Raw genomic sequence first — 23,597 nt, forward strand, 5'->3', positions numbered from 1 at the left:
AGCAGCTGCTCACCCAGGGCCCTTTGGGGCCTGGGTGTGGGGCATGGCACGGGGTGGGGGCGGGCCGCAGTGTCCATCAGCCTATAAAGCCTCTGGTGAGCAGCCTCTCTAGCTCCCTATCTGGGGACAGGTGCGGGTTGGAAGTGGGAGGTGCTATGAGACTTACTGGGGAGTTGCCTGGGTTGGAATGGAGTGTGTGGGGAGAAATCTGAGGGCGGCAGCATAGGCTTTCAAATATTTTCTTTGAACAAGCAAGTGTCTTAGGAGAGACTGTCAGCTTGGGACAGTTGTTACTAAAAGCTAGCCTCTGATCTGAAATGGTGGCTCACGCCTGTGATCCTAGCGCTCTGGGAGGCCGAGGCAGGTGGATTGCCTAAACTTACAGGTTCCAAACAAACCTGAATCAGAGTGAGACATCCTCTTTTAAAAATAGCCAGGCGTTGTAGGGGGCCCTCTAGTCCCAACTACTTGGGAGGGTAAGGCAAGGGAATGGCTTGAGCTCAAGAGTTTCAGGTTGCTGTGAGTTATGACCCCACAGCACTCTACTGATGGTGATAAAGTGAGATACTGCCTCAAAAAATGAAAAAACAAGCCTGTCTTTAGCCTTTTTAACTTTCGTAACAAGCTGTAGGCCACAAAGTAGTTTCTCGCCTCCTGCATCCTGGTCTAAAAGCTTAAGAACAGGATTTTAGTTGCCTGAGTGGCTGACCCTGGAGGCAGGAACTCTCTGGGCTTATTTCTAAAGTCTCACCCTCTTTTCCTACTTGTTTCTGTTAGGAAGCTAAAACTCCGAGAATTTTTCAAATAGAGGAAAATGTTTGATTCAATAGCCAAAATAAGGCTAGTTTCTTCTCTGCTTGGGAAAACTCTTCTCCCAGGAATGACCTTTTTTCTCTAGGAATAGCTAATTTTAGGGGCTGTGTGTGGGGAAAGTTCTTCTAAATCCTTGCCAACGCTGAATAACCCAAATTGGGACTGAGTTGGAGCCTACGGACCTGAGGGAATGACTTGTCTTCTAACTCAGAAACCAAACATTCCTGGCAATGATTTCTTGGTGTTATGTGTAGGATAACAATGAGGCTTTCCTAATCTAAGCGCTTCTGGCACAAACCCTGTGGCCTGACTTGTGATGAGGTCTCTAGGAATGTTAATGCTTTCTTATATTCTCCTGATTCAAGTTTTCCAAAACACTCACTTGGGAACAAGTTCTTCGCCAGAGGCTCTTCCTGAAATCTTCCTGTACCATTCTGATAATGGCAAAACCAGGAATGAGAGGGGTATTAAAACTGCTTAGAGCAAGTTTGGAGACCCACGTGTTTCCTTCAGCTGAGAAGTATCAATGTGGGTTGAAAACAGCGGATGGTCATTACAGTATCAGCCTCAAAAATTAAGCCTTTTTCTCGTTTTACCCAAATCCTTTTTCTGGATCCATCCCAAGGGAGCAGTGAAGTAAGGAATGGACTGGTATTTAATGGATTCGGTTAAACAGTTCCTAGAAGCACCTTTTAATCTTAACCTGGGCCTGAAGTGCCACACTGTCTTGGAAAGTAGTTTGGGACGCTCCCACCACAGCTGTGGCTACTCAATGTGTGGTATTGTGATGAGCCTGGCTTATCACCATTCTCTAGCAGGATGAACATTCCTCACTCAAGCTATGAGTGGGTGTTTTCCCTGTAACTCACAGGAATTGGCTTCTGGGCTCAGGTTCAATGAGATGTGGTAGAGAAACTCCAGTGCAACAAACACCAGTGGAGGTAACTAGTCTAGAGATGCTGAATACCAAACTCAGACCGAAGGTGGCTTTGGGAGAAACCATTACAAAGGGAGCTCTGGGTAGCAGAGATGACCACTTGATGTAGTAGGCCTGAAAAGTGGAAGCCTAGATGTGATTCAACCTATTGAACTAGGAAACTAGGAAATTGGCTTTACACTAGACAAGGCTGGTGAGTGTAGATTCTGCCCTGTTGAACCAGTTTTGAGCCAAAGGATAAAGGTTTAGATGACTCTTGAGACATCACTTCTGAAGGCTAAGTGTTTCAGGGGAGAGTTACTGCTGTTCCAGTAGGAAGTGGGGAATGCTGGGATCCGGTTTCAGGACTAGAACCCTTGCAGTGGAACTGCTATTAATGAGGCTATCAATCTCTGATCCTTCATATGGAAATGGTCTTGTAGCAACCTAGTGACCGTAGTTGGATATGGGCTTAAACTCAGTTTGTCTCTGGCTCTGAACTTGAGCAAGTTACTGAACCTAGGGAAGTGGTTTAGCCTGTGGTGTTGACAATCACATGAGCTGTAGAACAGTGTCCATCACTTAGCACGTACTCACCAAATGTTAGCACCTGCCAGGTTGAATACCCTCCCTTCTGTGAGCTCCTGTGGTTCTGTTGGAACCTATGCTTTTTCTGTAAGTGTGCACCCAGTGCATTATACCTCCCTGTAGTTCCTCCCTAGGCTAAGCTCAACTAGATGATGGCACATATCTGCTTAGCTCTCACCTACAGACTTTGCACTTGGGACTTTGAGTCTGTTTCTAACCCTGAACAGTTTTGGACAAAAGCTTGATAACTAGAATCTACAAAGAACTTAAGCAACAAAAACAATTTCCTATCACTGGGAAAGAGATGAATGGAACCTTATCTGAGGCAGATGAATGGCTAATAAGCATATGAAAAAATGCTCATTGTCCCTAATTATCTCCATCCTGGGATCACCTAACTCCAGTGAGAATGGCCCGCATCAGACTGAGCTGCATATGCCAGTGTGGTTGTGGAGAGAAGGGAACACTTCCTCACTGCTGGTGGGGCAGCAAACTAATACAACTCTTCTTGGAAGTAGGGAGAATCCTCAACTCAAACTAGACCTCCAATTTGATCCTGCAATCCTAGTACTGGGAATCTACCCAGATGAGAAAAAAAAACTCATAAGGACACTTACACTAGACTGTTTGCAGCTCAATTTACAATTGTTAGGCTTGTACAAAACCAGAGGGTCTATAACACATCACCGCTACTTATATGCTCCTTAAGCAATGACACGTAGGCTAACTTCTGTCATAGGTGATAAAATTAGTATCTCAGGCAATTATATAATCTTTATGGTGAGGACTATAATTCTTTGGAGTGGATTAGTTCCAGACTTCAGTCTTCCAAGCCTCACTCACCTAAAGACTTCCTAGGCACATGCTTTAGTAGGCCCACTCTGCTTGCCTGCATTTGAAAGATTAGACATGAAGATTTGTTTCTGCTTTTGAGCACTACCTTGGGATGCCCCTAATCATGGCTGGGAATTCCTGTTAGATACTTGCATGTCTTCATACTCAGCTGGAAAAACTTATTCCAGCAGTCTTAATTAGCTGCTGACTTTTACATAACATTCATGAATTTGCATATGTTGAACCAACCTTGCATCACTGGGATGAAGCCAATCACTAGTTGTGATATATTTGATTTTTTTAAATTCTATTTGCTGAGATTATCTTTGCATCAGTGTTAATGGCATTCGTCTGCAGTTCAGTCCTTTCCTCATTTTGGCATTGGGATGTTCCTTTCTTAGTGTTTTGGAATGGGTTCTGCAATATAGGTTACAAGTTCTTTGAAGGTTCAATAGAATTCTCATGTGAAACCGGTTCAAGACTTTGTTGGAAGCTTTAATTGTCAGAATTTCAGTGCCAGTGGCTTCTGGTAGCTGAGAACAAAGGGACAAAGGGGGAAAGATTCTGCTAGCCTTCCAAAGGGATGCAGCTCTGCTTACACCTTGATTTCAGCCAGTGAGACCTATTTCAGACTTTGACCTCCAGAATGTAAGACTAAAATGTGTTGCTTTAAGACACTAAAATTGTGCTTGAGCTGCACAAAACATGGTCAAAACAATGCTTTCACCTAATAACTTTCTAAACTTAAATACAGGTTTAACCAATGAAAGTGGCAAACTTAACTGCCAGAGCAATCACCTAAGAGGGCAGATAAGCATTTGCATGTGACAGCTCTCCCAGCAGGCTTGGCAGTAGAACTATTTGCCCCTCAAGGAAATAAAACCTGCCCTGACCTATCAAAAGGAGTGGATTGATATTTGATCCTCAGGGGTGGTTGTAAACTAGAAATAGTGGGGATGAGAAACGGAATTTCAGGGCTTGGTTACTATCTCAGAATGGTCAGGTTTGTTGTCCAGCTCCAATTGCCGGACTGGTAACTGGGTTCCTCCTGCAAGGTTGGGATAAGTGGCAGGCAGGGTGGTCATCGAGGCATGCACAGGGTTAAAGGGATGAGAGTATCCTAGCCAAGGGAGTGGCCTGTCCAAAGCAATAGTACCAGGCAGTAGTGTCAGGGTTAAGACAAAGCTGTAGTGAAAATTGGATCAGAAGCAAAGAGACTGGGCAGACTGAAATGGTGGCTGAGGAACTACTGGGAAAACTTCCTTAATAGAAGCCTTAAGGTATCTTCTGCCGTCGTGTTGACTGTGAAGTGGGTGATACATTAAAAGGATCTTCCTTAAATGGAGATAATAGGAAATACTCTAATAGAAAACTTCAAGAAAGCTGATACCCTGTTAGAGATGCTGTAAGGCAAAGCCCAGACCCATCTCCTTTTTAGAAACCAGGTGACTTCTCTGTATCCTACTCTCCCATCTCTGGGCTGCTAAGTCTGGGCAGGAATGACCCTTCTGCTGCTTGGCTGGACTTCTGTGCCTGCTATTTTGAGCCTTAGACTTCAGTCTCTGCCCACCATCTATTCTCTACCCTAATTCTAACTAGTGGATTTGTAAAGGGGAACAACCTCTTCAATCTGACTAGAAAGGTGGCTGTTGTAACTAGGGATAACAGTAGCAACCCTGGAAGATGGCTCAAGATCTCTGGGGAATAGGATTTCTTGAAACTGGCCATACCTAGATGCTTTCTTGTAGAATGCCTGTCTCCTGAGCTCCTGTGAATGATCAGGACTTAGCTTTTGGCATGCTTTCTTTTAAAGCAGCTCAAACCTCGAAGTGTGACCCTCTGGGAACCCTCTTAGAAACAGTCATCACCCTGATATGGGGAGTGGGTTATGATCACCTTGCCAAAGTCAAATGGGTGCTCACAAGTCCCCCATGAGTTTAGCAGATACAGATGTTCCCCAGTAAGTCTCATTACTTTCATGGAAAATCAACATTGAGGGGAATAACTATTACCACAGTATACACAAACACCCGAGTTGCATGAAAGTTGGGTAACTGAGCTTTTAATGCCTACTCATGCTTGTGCTTGGCGCTCTGTTCATAATTATGTAAAGGGAGAAATCTTATGTGACTGAACAGTATCAGCTGCTTGGGTCATGTAAGATTCCAAGATATTATACCTAAAAGGACACTTGCACCCAAATGTCTATAAAAGCATGATTCACAAAGATGAAACAACCCAAGTACCCATGGGTACATTAATAGATTGATGTGGTATGTGCATACTACAGAGTACCACTCAACCATAAAGTGACCTCTCTGGACAACCTGGAGGGAAATGGAAACCATTTAAGTGAAACACAAGAATGGAGAAACAAACACATGTTTAGTACCTCATTGGAACTAATGGCCTAATAAGGAAGTGAGCTTAAGTAAATATCAATTAAAATCAACTGGGGGAGGGAGTGATGGGTAAATTCATACCTAGTGTGCCCTGCAGCCGATGTCTGGGTGAAGGGCCTACTCACAAGTATAACTTCGACACAATCTGTTTGATAGTACACATTGTTTATATACTTTTCCAAACATTCTGGAAAAGATACTTATGCCTGTTAATGATCATGAAACACAGGGTACTAATGGATGACAGGATGTGGGCCAGAGTTCAGAGGATTTGAACAACCTATTGAAGGTCAGCAAGTATTGACACAACTAGGGAGTTGGCAATGGAGAAACCCAAAGCGCGTGTCCCTACCCTCACGACTTGGTATACTTCTGACACCCTCTAGGGTATAACCTCAATTAGTCCTGGAATAATCATTTTGGATAATCACCAATATGGTTTCCGAGTTGAGACTCCAGCACCTCCTAAACAGGATGCTGCCTCAGTCAGGATTATCTAGTTTAATACTAGTTTTTTTGAGCAAGTGTGAGAGCTGCGCCAAGCCTGGAAATAGCATGCAGAGAATGCCCACAGGCAAGGCTGAATTCTGCAGCTGGGAAAGTGTCCACCTCTGCTGGCTCCATAAGTGGCTGGGATTTAATTCTATGTTTTAGACAATATCCCAGTGACAGCTCTGAAATCCCAACTGGCTGTTGGCGACTTGGTTTGTTATGAGCTCTCTGGGTTCTAGTCTGGTATCACTAGACTGGAACACTGGTCTGGTGTTGGGCAGGTAGGACCTACTCCTTGTCTTTTTGAGTGCTGACAGTCAAAGGGGGATAGCAACACAGCTCCTCACTTGCTCCCAAGTGGTCTGGTTTCCTGACCCTCAACATTCTCCACTGTGTCCTGTGCCTCAACTGGGGTAGATTATTGGACATAAACTGGTCTTTCTTGAAAGCTGACATTAGGTATTTGGCCAGTGAAGACACTGGCTAGGAGAACACTAAGGTTGGGGTGGTAAGGGGGTGGGTACTGCTTCCTAACTCGTTGGCCTCAGCCTCTGTTGGATGGTTCTGTCCCTACAGACCACCTCCTGCCAGGTAGGACCCTCTTCATAGTGCCAGCTCCTACTGGGCTTTTGAGGTATCCTCTTCCTTTTAGTCTCTCAGGGTTGGCAGTATCTTCCCACCACCGCTAGTCCCTGATACCTCTTTCGTTACCTTAATCATTCATGTTCCGTGGTTTTCCTTCAGTTTGAACTGAAAACTTTCAATAGGGAAATGACATGTGGAAGTTCTTAGCATGGCTGCAAGGTCCCCTGACATCTTGTTGCTCTCACATGAGAGAAGTGGGGTTCCTCTTATGTAAATCTTTTGGCATTTGGGGAGTTGTGCCTGGCTGTTGGAAAGGGATTAGGAAAGTCTCCATCTGTTTCCAGGTAGCCACTTCAAAAGACCCTTAACCCATGACATAGGTGGAGAAAGGAAGGATGGACTAGGGATCATCTTAAAACAGTTTTTAGTATCTGAATGTCTATACACAAATTCATGTTTGCGTTTGAATGTAAAGCTAACCTTTGCAGCTACAATCTGAAGGTTGGTTACTTTTAGAAAGGGCATGTCCTACTAGATTTTTCCTGATGACACTTGTGGCTAAGGTTCAACTCCCTATTTGTCTAGCCTGATTATCTGATTTAGAAAACTTAAGTGTCTAGTCACTTGAGGGACTGTCAGGGCCAAGAATGAGGTTAATAGCTTAAGATTTTGAACTATAAAATCGTGAACATCTGTGCACACTACCACCTGTAGCTTTATCTGCAGCCTTTCCCAGGGACCCTTCTGTCTTCCTAGTCTTGTTCCTTTTGGGCCCCAAACCACCCAGCTAAGTCATTAGTCACTGCCCCAGAGACTATATATATTGTCTAATCAAGCAGATGACCAGATACAATGCTGGAGCATCTGCTCACTGGGAGGACTCCCTTTTGCTACTTCCAGGGTTATGAATGAGGCTGAAGAGCAGTAGCAGTCCCCCTCCATCTCTCATCAACGTCTAGCCAACCATCTTGAAATAGTTGTCTGTCCAGCTGACTGAATAAACACAAAGACCTAGATGTGGGTTCAGTGTTATAGGTGACATCCAATCTGGGGGACTTTGGGGCTCCTTCGCTTTATCCTCTGTATCGTTTCCATTGTACAATGAGTTCCTGAAGGTGCCTTTTCTTGAGCCTGAATTCCTATGCACAAAACATCAGCTCTAGTTCCATGGTCATGTATATTCTGCCCCTACTCAGGCCTAGGAACAACATAAGAATGGCTTTTAAACAGCTTAGTTTTGAGACACAAAATCTGTCCCAGAACCCTATATGGCGTACCTATCTGCCACATGTTCTTCCAGGCTCACTGGGATGGGGCTGGAACTGTGCCCAAACTGCAGGGAAGCTTGGACTGAATCCGGGACTTGTTGAAGGGTGTCAGGCACTTTTCTCATTAGGTTGAAATATTTGTCCACTGACAGACCATTGTAGTGATCATCTGAATCAAGACTACAAAAGTCACCTAAGGCTGTTGAGGCAGAGCAGGAAATATCCACAGAAGCTGGAGTTAAGACAGTGAATACATTATTGCAGGTAAACATGAATGGCGCTTAGCCTCTGAGGTTAAGTTTGCCAGGTCAATAGCTTGAAAGGCCACAAGCTTTGGCAGATCAGTAGCAAGACACCACCTTTGACACAGGAGCTATGACTGAGTTTACCACTTGGCTCAGTTTGATAGTCGAATTTATGCCAAGACTTATTCTAGGAGCAAATCAAGCAGGTGATAGCATCAGTTGAAGACTTCTATCACTTTAAGACCTAGTGTAACTTCTGCCTCACTCTTGGCTATGAGGGGGGATGGCGGCTCTAGAGTATTCTACTTGGCCTTTTCATGATTGGGCTTTCATGAAAGCCTGCTTGGCTTTTGCTTTGTGGGTCAGGGGACCTGTGTGGGGATTCTGTTTATTGATGTATACTTCCATACTGACAAGATACTCAAGGATCAGGAAAACAACCTGAAGAGGTCCACAGATCTTAGTCACTGTAAGATCTTGACTCCGTTTTGTTGCTGAGCTTCTACATACCCGTCCCCATTCTGTCAGTGATCTGACTGGTGGGCCTCTCTGATCGGAATGTTCTTTCTTCATTGGTACAGTTACCCAGGTGAGTGGGCATAGGTTTTTGTTGGAAAGGGGGGGATATCTGCCTCCTTTGACCTTGAAGGCCTTCAAGGGAACCACACACGTAGCTGCCCAATCCAGACTGTAGCAACTGGCTAACACATGGAAACAGGGTGAATTGTATCACTTGGGGTTCAGAGACTCAGAACCTACATGTGTATGTACTAAAAGGACAGATTTATTATAAGAATGTAGTCAATGCATTTGTGCAACTGAAGGAGAAAGTCCAGAATCCATACGTCAAGAGATGACAGGCAAACTCGGACATGGGCCCTAAGCTGTCACGCAGGAAAGGATTAGGAGCAGAATTAAACTTTCAACTGACTAAATCAGGGAGATTATTCTGGATAATATGCAAGTGGCTTTGATCACCTCCCCATATACCTTTATCTAGGTCAGTATTTGGTTGAATGACCAAGACTGAAGCCTAGCCAAGTCGATGCCATAAAAGCTGTCATAAGGATCATGACTGACTTAACAGTGTCTGATCACCTTCTCACCTGCTTTTGATTTTTGAGATTAAACTACATAATTTCTGGCTTCCCACCTATCTTTAAAATCATGGATCAGCTTGGGACAGGTTTCTGCAGGTCAAGACCGTTCTGTAATGCCTTGTTACCTGTTACAGTTGCCAGGCCTGCCACACCTCAGCTGTTAAATACAGCCTTCTGCCCCAGTGACAATCCAATTGCATGGCAGCATCTATCAGCTCTGGCCCACATAGGGATAGCTACATCTAGACTCCCTGGGGATACCAGTGACCTTCACTAGTGCTGTTTGCTGTCCCTCTAGTGAAGGGGGGAGGGTATTCCAGGGAAAGTGGTCAGATATAGATTCTCCTATCTCATTCTGCTGCCATGATCATTTTAAGTCTTCTGACCCCTTCCACAACACTGCAATCCCTCACCTACTATAGGCCACTGCCACATGCAAATACCAAAGAGGCATCTCAGTGTTGGGAGTGGTTTTAAGAACCCTTGGTATACTAAATGCTGAGCCATAGGAAGGTACTCAGGATCAACTCCTCCTGTACAGCCTCACATTCTATCCTTCCCAGAAATGTTCTAGTTCCTGCTCACATTAATCAGTTTGAGGAATGGACCTCTCATTACAGAGAAGTTGCTGTTCACTGCTGTGACCTGACCCTGTTACTCAAGAATAAAGTCAGGAGTTCTGGTTATTTGGGTAATACAAAGTAATACATCCTAGTTAGCTGCCTGGGGTGACCATTGGCTGTCACCCAGACATTCCGGAAAGCCTAATCTAGGACTATCTCTCATCACTAGCTAGAAGTGAGTCCTCAAGGACGTACAATTTCTTCCATGACCACATAACTCAATGTGGCCTATGAAAGTCTGCTGAATGGAATTTCTTACCTGCATCTACTTCCCAATAGTTGCTATCTGTGGTGGGGAGTTTGGTTTAGGAACGTCCATGACGTTTGGGTAACTTGATATAAATTTTACATGAAGCAAGGATGCACAGAGCCAGCTGACCTTCATCGTGTGTCTTAAACAACTGAAGGTCAATTCTTAGGTCTTACCTGCAAGTTCACTTACAGTAACTAGTGAACAAGTAACTTTCAAGTGAAAGCAAAGTGGGGAACTAGAGAGAACTTTGTCCAACTGTGGGATAGGGCAAGAGACCTTCAAGGCACAACTCTAGGGGGCACATGTCCTGAGGTAGTTCTTATGCCAGATTCAAGGTAGGCAGTTCTATCAGGTTGTACATTACCCCCTGGCTATGTGAGCCAAGCCTAGGATAGGATTCAGACAACCCTTCTGAAAAAGCACTTTCATGTCAATTCTGATCTCTAAGGAAAGCAGCATATGATGACTCAAACTTCAGTACTGATCAATACAAAGCACAATACACCAGTGAGGTTTACCCCTTGCCGGGATCCCGCCCTGGGGACAGAGTCCTTTTAAGACCTGTGCAACTGGCAGCCATCAACTGAAGAAAAAGTTAAAAGGGGCAAGAGATAAAGACAATACATGCTGAATAGTTTTCCAAGATGGGAAACCCTGGGACCACTGCTAGCTTGTGGGGTTCTAGCTAATGGCCGTTAGTATTTGTTCCACTCAGCTTTTATTGAAGGCTATTTCGTTTAGCCCAGAAGGGAAGCTGAGGAAGGGAACAAAAATGTCAGCAGTTTCTCTGAATAAGCATGTTCTTATGAGAAACCTGAGAAACCTGAGTCGTCTTTGGAGGCAGCCTCCTGTGGTTACGCACACAGATTCCTTGGGGGAGGTTAATCACCACTAATTCTCTGGAGCAGATGCAGTGGCATCCAGCTCTTCTGAAGAATCAGTGGAAAAGTTTTCCTCTGATCTGTAAGCCAGAGATGTCATCTTCTGTTGAAGCCCTCCTGCTCATATTTCAGGGCTCAAGCTGTTCCCTTGATCTCTGCCCTGGTATAATATAAATCCCCACAGTGGTTATTTGCTTTGATTATTGGCAGGGGACAGCCTGGTTAATGCTTCTCCCCAGGCCTTACTCATAACCACCTCTATGGCCATTCTTCAGGGTGTTTGCCTGATGTATCCCTTACAGGCAAGGCTTTTTACAGGCAGAAACTGCTCAGATAAGTAGCTGATGGTTTAAAAGTACAGTAGCTAAATTGTTTGTTCTACTTTGCTCAGCTTATTTGTTCCATTTGGGGGGGCCTGTTTCCCCTACCAAGAATGGAGCCTTTGGTCCCCATTTTCCTTGCAACCCCTAAGTCCCTAGATCCAGGTGGACACTAAAATTCCTTAATCCCCAGATGGCTTGTTTATAGGGTCATGCTTCCTATTCAGATGGCGGGCAACTCACCCATTACATGGCAAGTGAGTACTGAGTCCTGGAATCAGAGTTCTGGGACCTTTTGGAATACATGAACCTAGGAGCCACTGTAAGATCAGGGATGGCTAAAGGCTTGTTGGCCAAACACTAGAATCTATGTTCACATTTGTCAGAACTGTACTTGGAGTTGACATGGAATAGAAGTATTGAGCATCATAACCAAATTCTGTTTTTACCCAAGAATAGTAAGAGGTTCTTAGTTTCCTCAAAATATTGGGGATATAAGTGTCTTTATTACCGGGGGTACCTTTTGTAATGATTAAGTCAGATTCTAGTGCCCATCAGTGTGCATTGTAACAGATTTCTTTTCCTCTCCCTTGACTTCTAATGACCTTTCTATCTTTGTGTCCACAGATTAGTTCCAATTAGAGTATGGTGTTTTCCATTCCTGAGATAATGAACTTTAGATAATGGTTTCCAGTTCCAAGTTGCTGCAAAACACATTTCATTTGTTTTTGTGATGGTGTGGTACTCCATGGTGTACATACACTCCATTTTCTTAATCACTCATGAATTGACAGGCACTTTGAGTCCACATTTGAGTTGTGAGAAACAAATGCCAGGTGTCTTTTTGATAAACTGACTTGGGTAGATTCCAATAATGGAATTACTGGGTCAAACGGTGGGTCTATATTTTGAGGAAACTCCATACTGTTTTCCATAGAAGTTGTACTAATTTTCAGTCCCAATAATTCCTTTGTCCCTATATCCACTCCAACAATTTTGACTTTAATAGCTATTCTGACAGTGAAAAGGTGGTATCTCATTGTGGTTCTAATTTGAATTTCTCTGAATAATGTGTATTTCCAGTTTGGCCATTGTATATCCTTTAAGAAACTTCTATTTTTGCCTACTTAATGGATTTTTTCTCGCTGATTTCTTATGCTCTGTAGACTATACATGTGATAAAATGCTAATATTCAAATTACTCATTCTGTAGGTGGCCTATTTACTCAGCTTATTTCTTTTGCTGTGAAGCTTTTAATTTAATCAAGTCATTCTTTGTTGTATTTGCCTTTGAGTCTCAGTCACAAATCAGTTGCCTAGGCCGATATCTAGATTTTTTTCCTCCACTTTTATCTAGAATTCTTAGGGTTTCATGTCTTACACATAAATCTTCTGTCTTGCATTTGTGTACATGGTGAAAGATAGGAGTTCTGTTTCTTCATGGGGCAACCAGTTTTCTTAGTACCACTTACTGAATAGGGCTTCCTTTCCCCAGTGTATGTTGTCGTCTTTGAAGATCAGTTGGTCATGGATATGTGACTTTACATCTAGGTTCTGTTCCATTGGTCTATGTCCCTACTTCTATATTAGTACCATGTTTTGGCTACTATACCCTCATATAGTACAACTTGAAGTCTGGTACTGTGAGGCCTTAAGGCTTGTTCTCAAGGTTGCTTTGGCTACTCAGGCTATTTCTTGGTTTTAAATTTTTCCAAATCTGTACGTCACTTTAGGCTGTATGGACCTTTTAACAATGTTCTAATCCATGAGCATGGCTATTGGCAAGCTTTCACCTCAGTCAAGTATATCCCTAACTGGTGATTTCTTTGTAGCTATCATAAATGGTATTGAGTCTGATTTGGCTCTTAGCTTGACTATTAGTTCATAGAAATGATTTTACAACCAAGCAAACAGCCCTAAGACGAAAGTTGATGATAACCTTAACTGCCTACATCAAAAGACAGATCACAATTTAACCTAATGTCACATCTCCAGGAACTAGAAAACAGAACCAAACCCAGAAGAAAAATAAAGCTGAGCAGAACTAAGTTACGTGGAAACCCCAAAGTATTAGTGAAACAAAGTGGCTTCTTTGACAAATACTAGCCAGATTAACTAGAAATAAAGGACTGAAATATGCTCAATTAGAAATGAAGGGACACAACTGATACCACAGAAACAAAACATCTGAATACTGAAACCACTACATTCAAACTAGAAAAGTAGAAGAAATGGATTTCTGAAAATATTCAACGTAAGCCATGATCTGGAAGAAAATTCTGAAAAAGACCAACAAGTAACAGTGAGTTTGAAGCTGTAATCTTCCCAACAAAAACCCTGGACCAAATGCATTCACAGCTGAATTCTACCAGACCCACAAAGAACTGGTGTAGCTATCAATTTCCATCACACTGGGGAGAGAATCCTCCCTAACTCATTCTACAAAGCCAGTATCACCTTGATACCAAAGCCAGAAAAGGTTACTAAAAGATTACAAATATCCCTTATGAAGATAATGGAATATGGAAAAATTCTCAACATGAGAAAATCCAACAGCACATGGAAAAGATTCTCCATATTCAAGTGGACTTCGTCCCAGAGATGCAAGAATAGTTCGACATACATAAACATGACTTGAGCAGACACACAAAGACCATGTGATTTTAATAGATGTGAAGAGCATTTTGATAAAACTCTGCACCCTTGCATAAAACCTCAAAGTAGGCATAGAAGGAACATACCTCAAAATTAAGAAAGCTACATGACGAATGTGAAGCATTCTCCTTAAGAACTCAAGGCTGTCCATTTCTATTCAATGTATACTGAATGTCCTAGTAAGAGTGTCAGGCAAAACTAAGGGTGCTCAAATCAGGGAAGAGGTCAAAATAACTTCACTGGTATGATCTTGTATCTAAAGACTCCCAAAGACTCCACCAAAAGATTCCAAGCATTGGTTCTTAGGATTTTAAAATGATTTAGGATTAGGTTTTAGTCTGTTTCTCTTAATGTTTGTCTTATACCCAAAAGAGAACAAGTAATATTTCTGTTAACTTTTTATCTTAAACTCTAGCCTACTATAAGAATTGGTCTCTTAGGGGAAGGATGAACTCAAAACGGAAGTCATCTAAGACTATTCGGAGTTGGTCTAGAGTAGGGGCGTGTACCCCAAGTTTCCTAATAGATGCTCTCTCCACCTTCTGCACTTTCTTGCATAGCCTAACATCGCTGTCATCATGCAGGGGGAATACTGGCCTTTGGCGTCTCCATGCCCCTATGGGGACTTCTCACAACTGCTCAAATCTATTCTTAGGACAACCTACCTGGACCTTGAGGCAATGATTATCATGCAAAAGTAGCAATTGCCTTAGTTCAGTGTTTGAAAGCCCCTATTACCCCTCAAATATAAGCATCCTCCTATAGATGTCAAGATGAACTAAAACCCAAGTAGTCCATGCTGTTAATCCTTTAGTCATGCTGTGAGAGGGAGTAGCATCACTAAAGCTGTCCTGGTGAAGAGGCAATGGGTCAAAACATTCTCATACAAAGCTTTGCTTTGTATGAAAGGGTAAAACCAGTGTGGCTAAACTTCAAAATAGACCTTCTGGTAGTTGAAGCAAAGATCAAAAACCTGAAGGAAAGAAAACAGAATGCCATCCAACTAACTCCAGTGTCCACATTGTGTTGGCAAGAGTGTTCTCAAAGGCTCAACTGAGCCATATATATTACATGGAGAGTAATGTATCATCTCTGTAAGGTGAATTTCTGCAGGTACCACATTGATGAATCATTTTCAAGCCTTGGGAGTTTTTCTCAAGGAATTTGTTTCTAGAATTCTCACTTAATACCCTGAACAAACTCTGTAACCCACTAGGAAACTCCTAAAAACCATTACATTCTTCATTACATCTTAATGCTTTTGGTCTTATTTTGCTTAATTTAATACCTTGTCTTAGTACTTGGTATGTTTTGGCTAATCCTGTTATTTCCAATCCTGTCACTATTAGGACTGTTAAAGGATTAAGTAAAACCCAGCTGAAACCTGTGACTAGAAAATATTCTGGTACTTTTGGGGTTTGATCTGCATGTTTATCAGCATGTTTCTCTTACTGGCACCTTTTGTGTATGACTTCAAATCCCCTTTGCTTCACTTTCCACTTGCAGCTGCTGGTGCTGCCCAACAGCACCTCAACTCAATCCCCTGCCAGCTACCTCCCAGTTTCTATCCCATGGTTTTCCTGCAACTTGGAGGCATGGTTTGCTCCTGACATCCACTGGGCATTCATGTCAAACAGCATGGAGGGATTAGCATTTTAGGAAAATCTGGATGGATGGAAGCTGGGAGCCAATGGATAAATGTATCCTATCTTCTCAAGTGCTGATACCTTTCATAAGGTAACTGATGATTCTGCTGGAGTTGCTAATATTGGTGGCCCAACTCAGTGATAGACTTACACCAGCTTTCCTTCATCCTTATCACTCTTCCCTAGGATTATGTCCTTAAACTGGCAAATAACGTTTTCTTGTTCCTGATTCCTCTGAAAGCAAAATCTGTTGAATCAACCTTTTCTTCCATCTTAGAAGCCTTCACTTTTACTCCCTCTTCTGCTAGGGATACATTCCGATTCTTCCTAGCATACTTCAATAGCCACCAAGCTAGAGTTTCAGGTGTCAATATCAACTCCAAAACATCGTATTGAGAGGTGGAGAGTGAAAGGCTACAGCATCTTTATGGAACAGCCCTGGGATATGGGGGTAGAATAAATCATGCAACCACTCACATGCAGTTTTTGGAATTCTACCAGGGTTTTACCCTTTTACAGGCATAGGGGAAAGTCAAATCTTGGTAGTGACTGAGTTTCTTCTATGTTAAATATCAACATGTTGTAGATAAAAATTTCCACAAAGTAATAATTTAACATCAAGAGAAAAGGGAATCTTGTTGCCAAAATGTGGAAACAAATGCCCACCAGCCCAGGAATGAATTAACTTATGTGTGTTTACCATGGAATACTATTCAGCAATTGAAGATGGAAACTTCACATCTTTTGTATTGACCTGGATTGAGTTGGAACATATTCTTAAAGCATCACAAGAATGGAGAAGCAAGAATCCAGTGTACTCAATTCTAATATGAAGGCAGTGGATGTAATACAACGTGGAGGGAAGGAGGGAATGGAATGGGGGTTCATGGTGTATGGCACATCTCTTAGGAGCAGGACACAATTACAAGAAACTCTGTGCTTTTTAGGTAATCAGTGTGAACTAATTCTTTGTACCCTCAATGAATTCCAAACAAAGTCAAACAAAAGATAGGAAAGGGGTTAACAAACTAAGTCCAGAGAGTGAGATGTGGACAAGAACATCCAGATATTCAAGGCACAGTCTTTGATTTCAGCAGAGCTTTTAGCTGCAGGTGCTAGATGCTGATCACGAGTGACAGCAAAATGGCATCTGGAGATAGTTGTATCTAGCTAGTGAAGTTGTTATGGTCCTTGAAAATTTCGAGGGCTAATAGTAAAAGGTCATGACCCTATCTGGTTGGATGGTCTCTGAACATCCTTGTCCCTGTTGGCATGCCTTTTGGAAATATAAGATGTAGTGGGTGTTCCCCCCCCCCCCAAGATAGAAGTACTTATGTCAAGGGTGCTCCGTCCACCTCTGTGTCTGCTTGCCTCCTATCTGTCAGCTGTAGGAAGTCCATCTCATCTGGAGAGCTTGGGGTTGTCTTTGTAGTTCCATTTTTGCATTCTGTTGCACCAAGTCCTAATTGCCCCTGCCAGGGAATGAGCCCCAACACTCCTGCCCAGAAATAAGCTCTGTCATCTCGAGAGGCTAAACTTTGACCCCAAATGCTAAGTAAATCCTAATTCCTCTTTCTAGGCCCTAATTTTCCATTTTTGACTCTAGAAACACTGCTGTCTTGAGTGCCTGGGATTCAGTTACATTAGAACCTGATTCTGGAAGACCCGCTTCTCTTGATAACCCCCAACCCCTCTTTTTTTTTTTTTTTGTTTTTTTTAATTAACATCAGTTAAGTTTATACATATTTGAATCGTATTCAAATGACTGACTTGTTTCCAATATGAAAACCAAATTAAAAATATCTTGATCACCTTGCTTCAAACATAACTGTTCACATACCATACATGTGAAAGCTCCATCCATGTAAAAGTAAATTCAACTTTTCTGTATCAGAGATAAAAGCTACTAACAAATTTCAGTGATGTTGAACCTTTCATAAGTAGCATGAAAATATGGGTTGATGAATTTTTTGCAGAATGCCACTGAGTAGCTGGCATGGTGAAGATTCTTGGGCAGAAATCAACAGTACTAGGAACACATATTCTTGGACCCTCTTCTTGAAATGGGTAATGACAATGGGTCTTTGTCTCCTGTGTCACACAAGGAACAGTGCAGAAGGGGAGGGGACTTGCAGGCTGGCCTTCTATCTCAGGCCTACTTATCTCAAATTACTACATAGAAGTAGGCACATGAAGGAAGGTTTCTGATTCATAGCTGGGAGGGTCCCTTCCTGTTTCACATGGATATTCAAAAGCACAGCTTGATTTCATTGCTGGAGCTTCGGGTATCACTCCAGCCATCCAGATCACTGGGAACCCTTTGTCTCCAGAGAACAGGGAGCTCTACCCATGAGGGACCTGATATTCCTAGAGGCATCTATGTGGGTAACTTTGGACAAAATCCACTGTTTTCAGGTAGCGAACTTGCTGTCTCTGTGGTAGTTTGGCTCTTTTGTTTTGAAACCAGCTGTGTAAATTACATGAGACAATTGATTTCATTGGCCAATTCTTCCCTTAATATCAGGGTAAGGATTCTGTTCAAATGATTACTGAAGTATTTGCAGTTCCTCTGGAATAAATTTGTCATGGTCTTATTTCTTCTCTGCTCTTTTATTTGACTATCTCTAATTGGACATCCATTGGAGGTCATGTGGAATCTTAAGCCTTTCAGAGCAACAATGGCATTATGACATCTTTTTTTTTTCCCATTCAGGGTTTGGAAAATTGTATTGTCTGAAAGTGGGGGGAATGGCAAGGCTTGTCAGAAAAAAGCAATCACCTCTGCCACATTAAAGTCCTTAAATGTGAGCATTTCAGTAGGGACACCTTTTTCAGGGCACTGGAATGGACAGCAGGACAGTGCATATAAAGCACTGACTACCACCTGGATCAACAGTGAAGGATTCCTTAAGTGAACTTCTGGCCCCTCTGAAGCATGCAGGCACTAGGCAGTGATCATGGGCTCAAATCTGTCCCCAACTTCTCCCTTCACCTCCCTACCTTGGCTCAAGTTAAAGAACCATGTAGAGAGAGACTTTGGAAGAGAAGTTTAAAGGATTCTTACCAACTAGGGCCTTTTTTTTGGGGGGGGGGGGTAGAGATAGGGTCTCACTATCTTGCCCAGGCTGGTATTAATACTCCTGCTCTCAAGCGATCCTATAGCCTTGGACTCTAAGTGCTGGAATTACAGGTACAAGCCATCGTGTTCAGGCATTCCAAACCGACGCTTTAAAGATAAAGGCTGTGCATGGAGAGGGGATTTGGGGGACAGAGGGCCTACTTTGGCTCACCCCCACAAGACGCCAGCTTGGCCTCTGCTCTGCTTTCTTCATGTATCCAGATCTGGTTGCCTCACCCCCTCCCCAAGATCCTTAGCCTCCAGGCTCCACGCCACCTCCTTTAGGTCCATCCAGGAGATAAGGGTGGGTTTGGGGCCTGCAAATCTTCTAGAGGCAGTGTGATATCCTTGCTTAGTCAAGCTAACTTTACTAAACATAAGGCACCGTGCAGGCGTCTCACCTTTGGTCGCCCTTCAATACCCTGGCACTTCCCACTGGGACCTGCATTGGGGCTTTGTGTGACTGACTGAACTGATGATTATGATGTAAGTTTCATTGTGCCTTCCTCAGCATTAAGGATGTGAAAAGGGTAAATATCATGGCATGTCATCTTGAGACAGCCATGGATCTCTACATCCCTTGAACCAGAAATTGTACTATAGAAACCCATCTTGAAGGCTAAGGAAAAAATGGATAAGTTTTATGAAATATGGCTATATAATAGCACCGCTGCCCAATCAAGCATAACCTAATGTAAAATGCAAATGTTTCCAGGTGTGCTATGTGCTGCCTATCTAAGGTTCACTGAATTTTGGTCTCTTTTTAATCATAGCGTATGAGAAGCAATAACTCATTTACCTTAGATATCCTGAAACCTGTCAGATGACTAGTCACAATCGTAAGTATGGAAGTGCCCTGAGTCCTTGTAGGTTTTCCTTTTTGGCATGCCGATGCATTTCAAGGACAGGTGGAGAACTTGCCACTCTTTTTTGCCTTTTTCAAATTAGCATGAAACCAATGCAGAGGATTAATAATTTTTGTATGATTAGAAGTGATCAAGATCCCTGCAGTTAGCAAGAAGCATGAAGAGAGAAGGCTGTGAAGTTGTGTTCAAGTTAAACTTTATCAATGAAGGTTGACAATATTTGCCAGATCTTAGAGCATATCAAGTGCATGAGAGATCAAGTTCATATCTTACTGGTATTAAAGATACCACATCTGGGCAGCACCTGTGGCTCAAAGGAGTAGGGCGCCAGCCCCATATACTGGAGGTGGTAGGTTCAAACCCAGCCCTGGCCAAAAACTGCTCAAAAAAAAAAAAAAAAAAAAAAAAAAACCACATCTAGCAAAGCAGATGCTATTAGGATATTAGGCCTATATGATCTTTATCAATATTTGCCATGATGCATACGTTTGTACAAGGGTTTTGACCGTGATAAGATGGGAACCCCGGCACTACGTTAAGTCTTTGGTACTGGGATTCAATACTACTCAGAACCAGTATGCTAGGAAGCATTAAGTTCAAGCCCTTGAAATTGTTTCTATCGCCTAAATCCAGGCCAAGGAACCAATTAAAACTTCTCCCAGATTCAAGTCCCTCCATCCTAAGCATATGCTCGAACTAGAAACAGCACTTAATGAGTGAGGAGGGGAGCTCAGACTGCCTTCCTTGAGATATAACTCATCTGGCCCTTGTACTAGGGGACTAAGATGACATTAAATATCTTGGTATGAGTTTCAGCTTAGACTTTAAATCCTAGTCATTTCTGGCTCTCCAGTGTACAACTCCAGTAAATGGCCATGGAATTCCATGGACAAAAGACTGGAAGAAGACTTATAATTGTAGTGGCATTCCAAAGTTCTTTCAATGGGATCTAGTTGCTTCTTTTCAAACAATAGACTCTCCAGTTCCAAGAACTGGGGTAGACTAGAAACTGCAAAGAATCATGACTTCATTGCTGTGGCTGACATCATTCTCAGCTGTTCATTAGCTTACAAGTCACACTCCATTCAGCTGTTTATCTTCCTCACCCCCCTATTAACATGATAGTGTATTAGCCTGGTCAGAGCTCCCTGCAGGTCAAGTTACACTGGCTATGCCAGACTTCTTATAATTCTCCTAGTCTCTAAAGGCTAAGTGCTGTTTTTTGGTTTGTCACTGCCATCTAGGGGGCCCTCTCCTGTGGATGGTTGCATCTCCTGTAAGTCATTCCTGGCCTACAAGGGGCAGTCAGTGCTGAATTTATGAAAGACTTACTTGCAGCCTTCCTCAAACGCATTCTTTGCCTTTGTGAAGGATGTCCTCTGAGCTCACCCAGAAGGAACATAGTCAGCTGGTGAGTTCTCTAAGAATGTGCCTGTTTTCATTCTGCTGAGCCTCTGAGCCTTATGGGTGGTGTGTTCTAACAGTTCAAGAATTTCTCACTTGCTAAAAGTCACTGTAACATCCAAGCTGGGTGGGGGCAGGGGTTCATAGAAATCCCAGGAGTGTACTAAGATCAGTTTCAGGTGTCACATAAGGATATGAAATCCTTAACCATCACTGGCTACTCCATTAACTTATCCAGCCTTGCAGTTCTCAACCTGTGGTGGCGACCCACAGCTGTATTAAAGGGCCCCAGCATTATAGGAATGTTGAGAACCACTGGTATAGGCTAACACTCTCAATATTCTACTTCCCAGGTCCTGCTGGTAGTCACTGGCTCATGTGACCAATAAGTTATTTCCTCCCGAAGTAGGCATTATATTTGGAAGGATGGCCTTGCTTGCTAGCAAAATAACAGAAAAATAGAACTCAGATCCCCAGGGCTAAGATCAATCACAAGCTTTCTCCCCCTACCACCTTGCTGACCCCCAAGCCTGCTGTGGGGGTTTGGTTCTGTTTTTACATCAGAAAGGAGCTGCATTAGGCAGGAAGAAATGTAAATCTTTCTCTTTAAAAGGGCTTTCAAGAATGTTTTAGTCTTGGATAATTAGGGAACAAAGTCTAACAGGCTTCAATTTCTGCCCTGGGAGCAGAACCAATGACCAGAGAGTTGTCACCAAGGAAAGGCAGGTAGAGCCAACTCTTGGACTATTGATATCCTGTCTGTGCTGCTATTGGCCTGGCACTAAGATGCATAAGATGCAGGAGTTTCCTAGAACCTTGTTAATAGGTTCTTGTTAATAAACCTTCACCACCACCACCACCCTCTCCCCCCAGTTAAAAAGCCTGAGTACTGGGTTCTCTCTGCCAACACTTACCATGTTGGCCTTTTTATTTTCCAAGTAGAGAAGTAAAACTTTCCTAATGTTTATCTTAAAACTTGCCTCCACTAGCCCATACCCTAACAATACTTCCCTCTTCAGGCTACTGGGAGCTAATTCTAGTTATTTGTCTTGATATAATGGAAAAAATAGGAAAGATTGCTCTCAATATGGTGCTTATCTACCTCCAAGGTTTAGCATGTCCTTTAGGCAATGGGTGGTGGCTCTCCACTTACAGGGGGTAAGGTCTGCTGCTGCCATTCTAGATGTTTCAAGGGAATCTGAGTTATATTGGTCTCATCTACTTAGGCACACCCTGATCCAGGTCTCGTCGTCCTCCTGAGTTTAGCCTAAGAAAACTGCTAGTACCATGTGTTTTGTCTCAACAGCTCCACTGCTCTTCAGGTTCAGAATCTAATACAGCCCGTTAACTTCAGGATATGACTTTCACGGTTGTCATGAGATCTGGCTATCATGGTATGGCCTGAGTTGGTTAATGGTTGACTTCGATCCTTTAGACTTCCAAAGCAGCTAGAAAGTATCACCAAGTCCACAAACTTATAACTAGCATTGTACCCAGATTGTTCAAGTGACAGTTATTGCATAGCCTATAGCCAAAAGTGTTTGCCCTCCTGTGTCTATCCAAGTGCACCAAAGATGACTTAGTAATTGTGGAACAGCAATCAGCTACAAGACCTGACGTACTTAACACCATTGGAATACTTGTTGCTATGTAACTGCTTTGGTTCAGGTCATTAATCTGAAAGTCCACATCTACAAATGATCTTAGACTCCTTGAAAGACTTCAAGACAACTCTAGTGCAAAGTGGATTCTTTGAGAGTTAAGCCCAAAGAGCCGGGAATGAGGGAGATGAAGAATAAGGAAAAGCATTATGGAGGCTGCTTCCATGAGCAATGGGACCTTGATTCCAGTGAATCAAAGCATATAGGAGGCCTCGTGGCATTATCAGCAGCGAGCTTGTAAAATGGGCGTTTATCTTATGTGTTCCACTGGTTAGAGACCATCAGATGTTAGGCCGAGGGCTACTAAGCTACTCCCAGTGGAACTAGATGTGGGGCAAAAAGTGAGACATTTCTCTGTGTATTGATCTCAGCTTCCATGAAACTACAAATGAAACTGGGTGGATATGAAACTAGAAGCATCTGCTATAACAAAGTATTTAAAAAACCACTTGTCTTCATGGTCTTAAGGTAACATTGAGAGAAGGTTTTGAACCATTAACATGTAAGCTACTCACAGAAGAGATTAAATTTATTGGGATGCTGTAAAAATTACAATGGGAAGTACTTAAAACTAAGGATGTTGGTTTTATGGCAAGAGAAATCGTCAAAGACTTCACCAAAACTGAGCTAAGAGGACAGCCTTTCTAAAGAATGAGGTCACCATTAGTATGTTCCCAGCATCTATTTTTATATATAATTGAAGTCCATATGTAAAGACTACTAAATACATAGAAAACAGACAACTCTCCCTATCCGTATCAGGAGTAGAGGGTGCTTACCAGATACTTCAGGGAATTGGAAGTACTGAGGCCAAGGTCAGGTGCAGAATCTACTTTGTTAGTAGGTAACATACCCCCAGCTTCTGATTAAGGGGAGAGGCGGTTGGCTTGGCTCCATGGCAGTTTACCAGAGGGAGGGAGAGGCCTT

This window comes from Nycticebus coucang, chromosome 9 (genome assembly GCF_027406575.1).
Source record: "Nycticebus coucang isolate mNycCou1 chromosome 9, mNycCou1.pri, whole genome shotgun sequence".
Classification (NCBI taxonomy): Eukaryota; Metazoa; Chordata; class Mammalia; order Primates; family Lorisidae; genus Nycticebus; species Nycticebus coucang.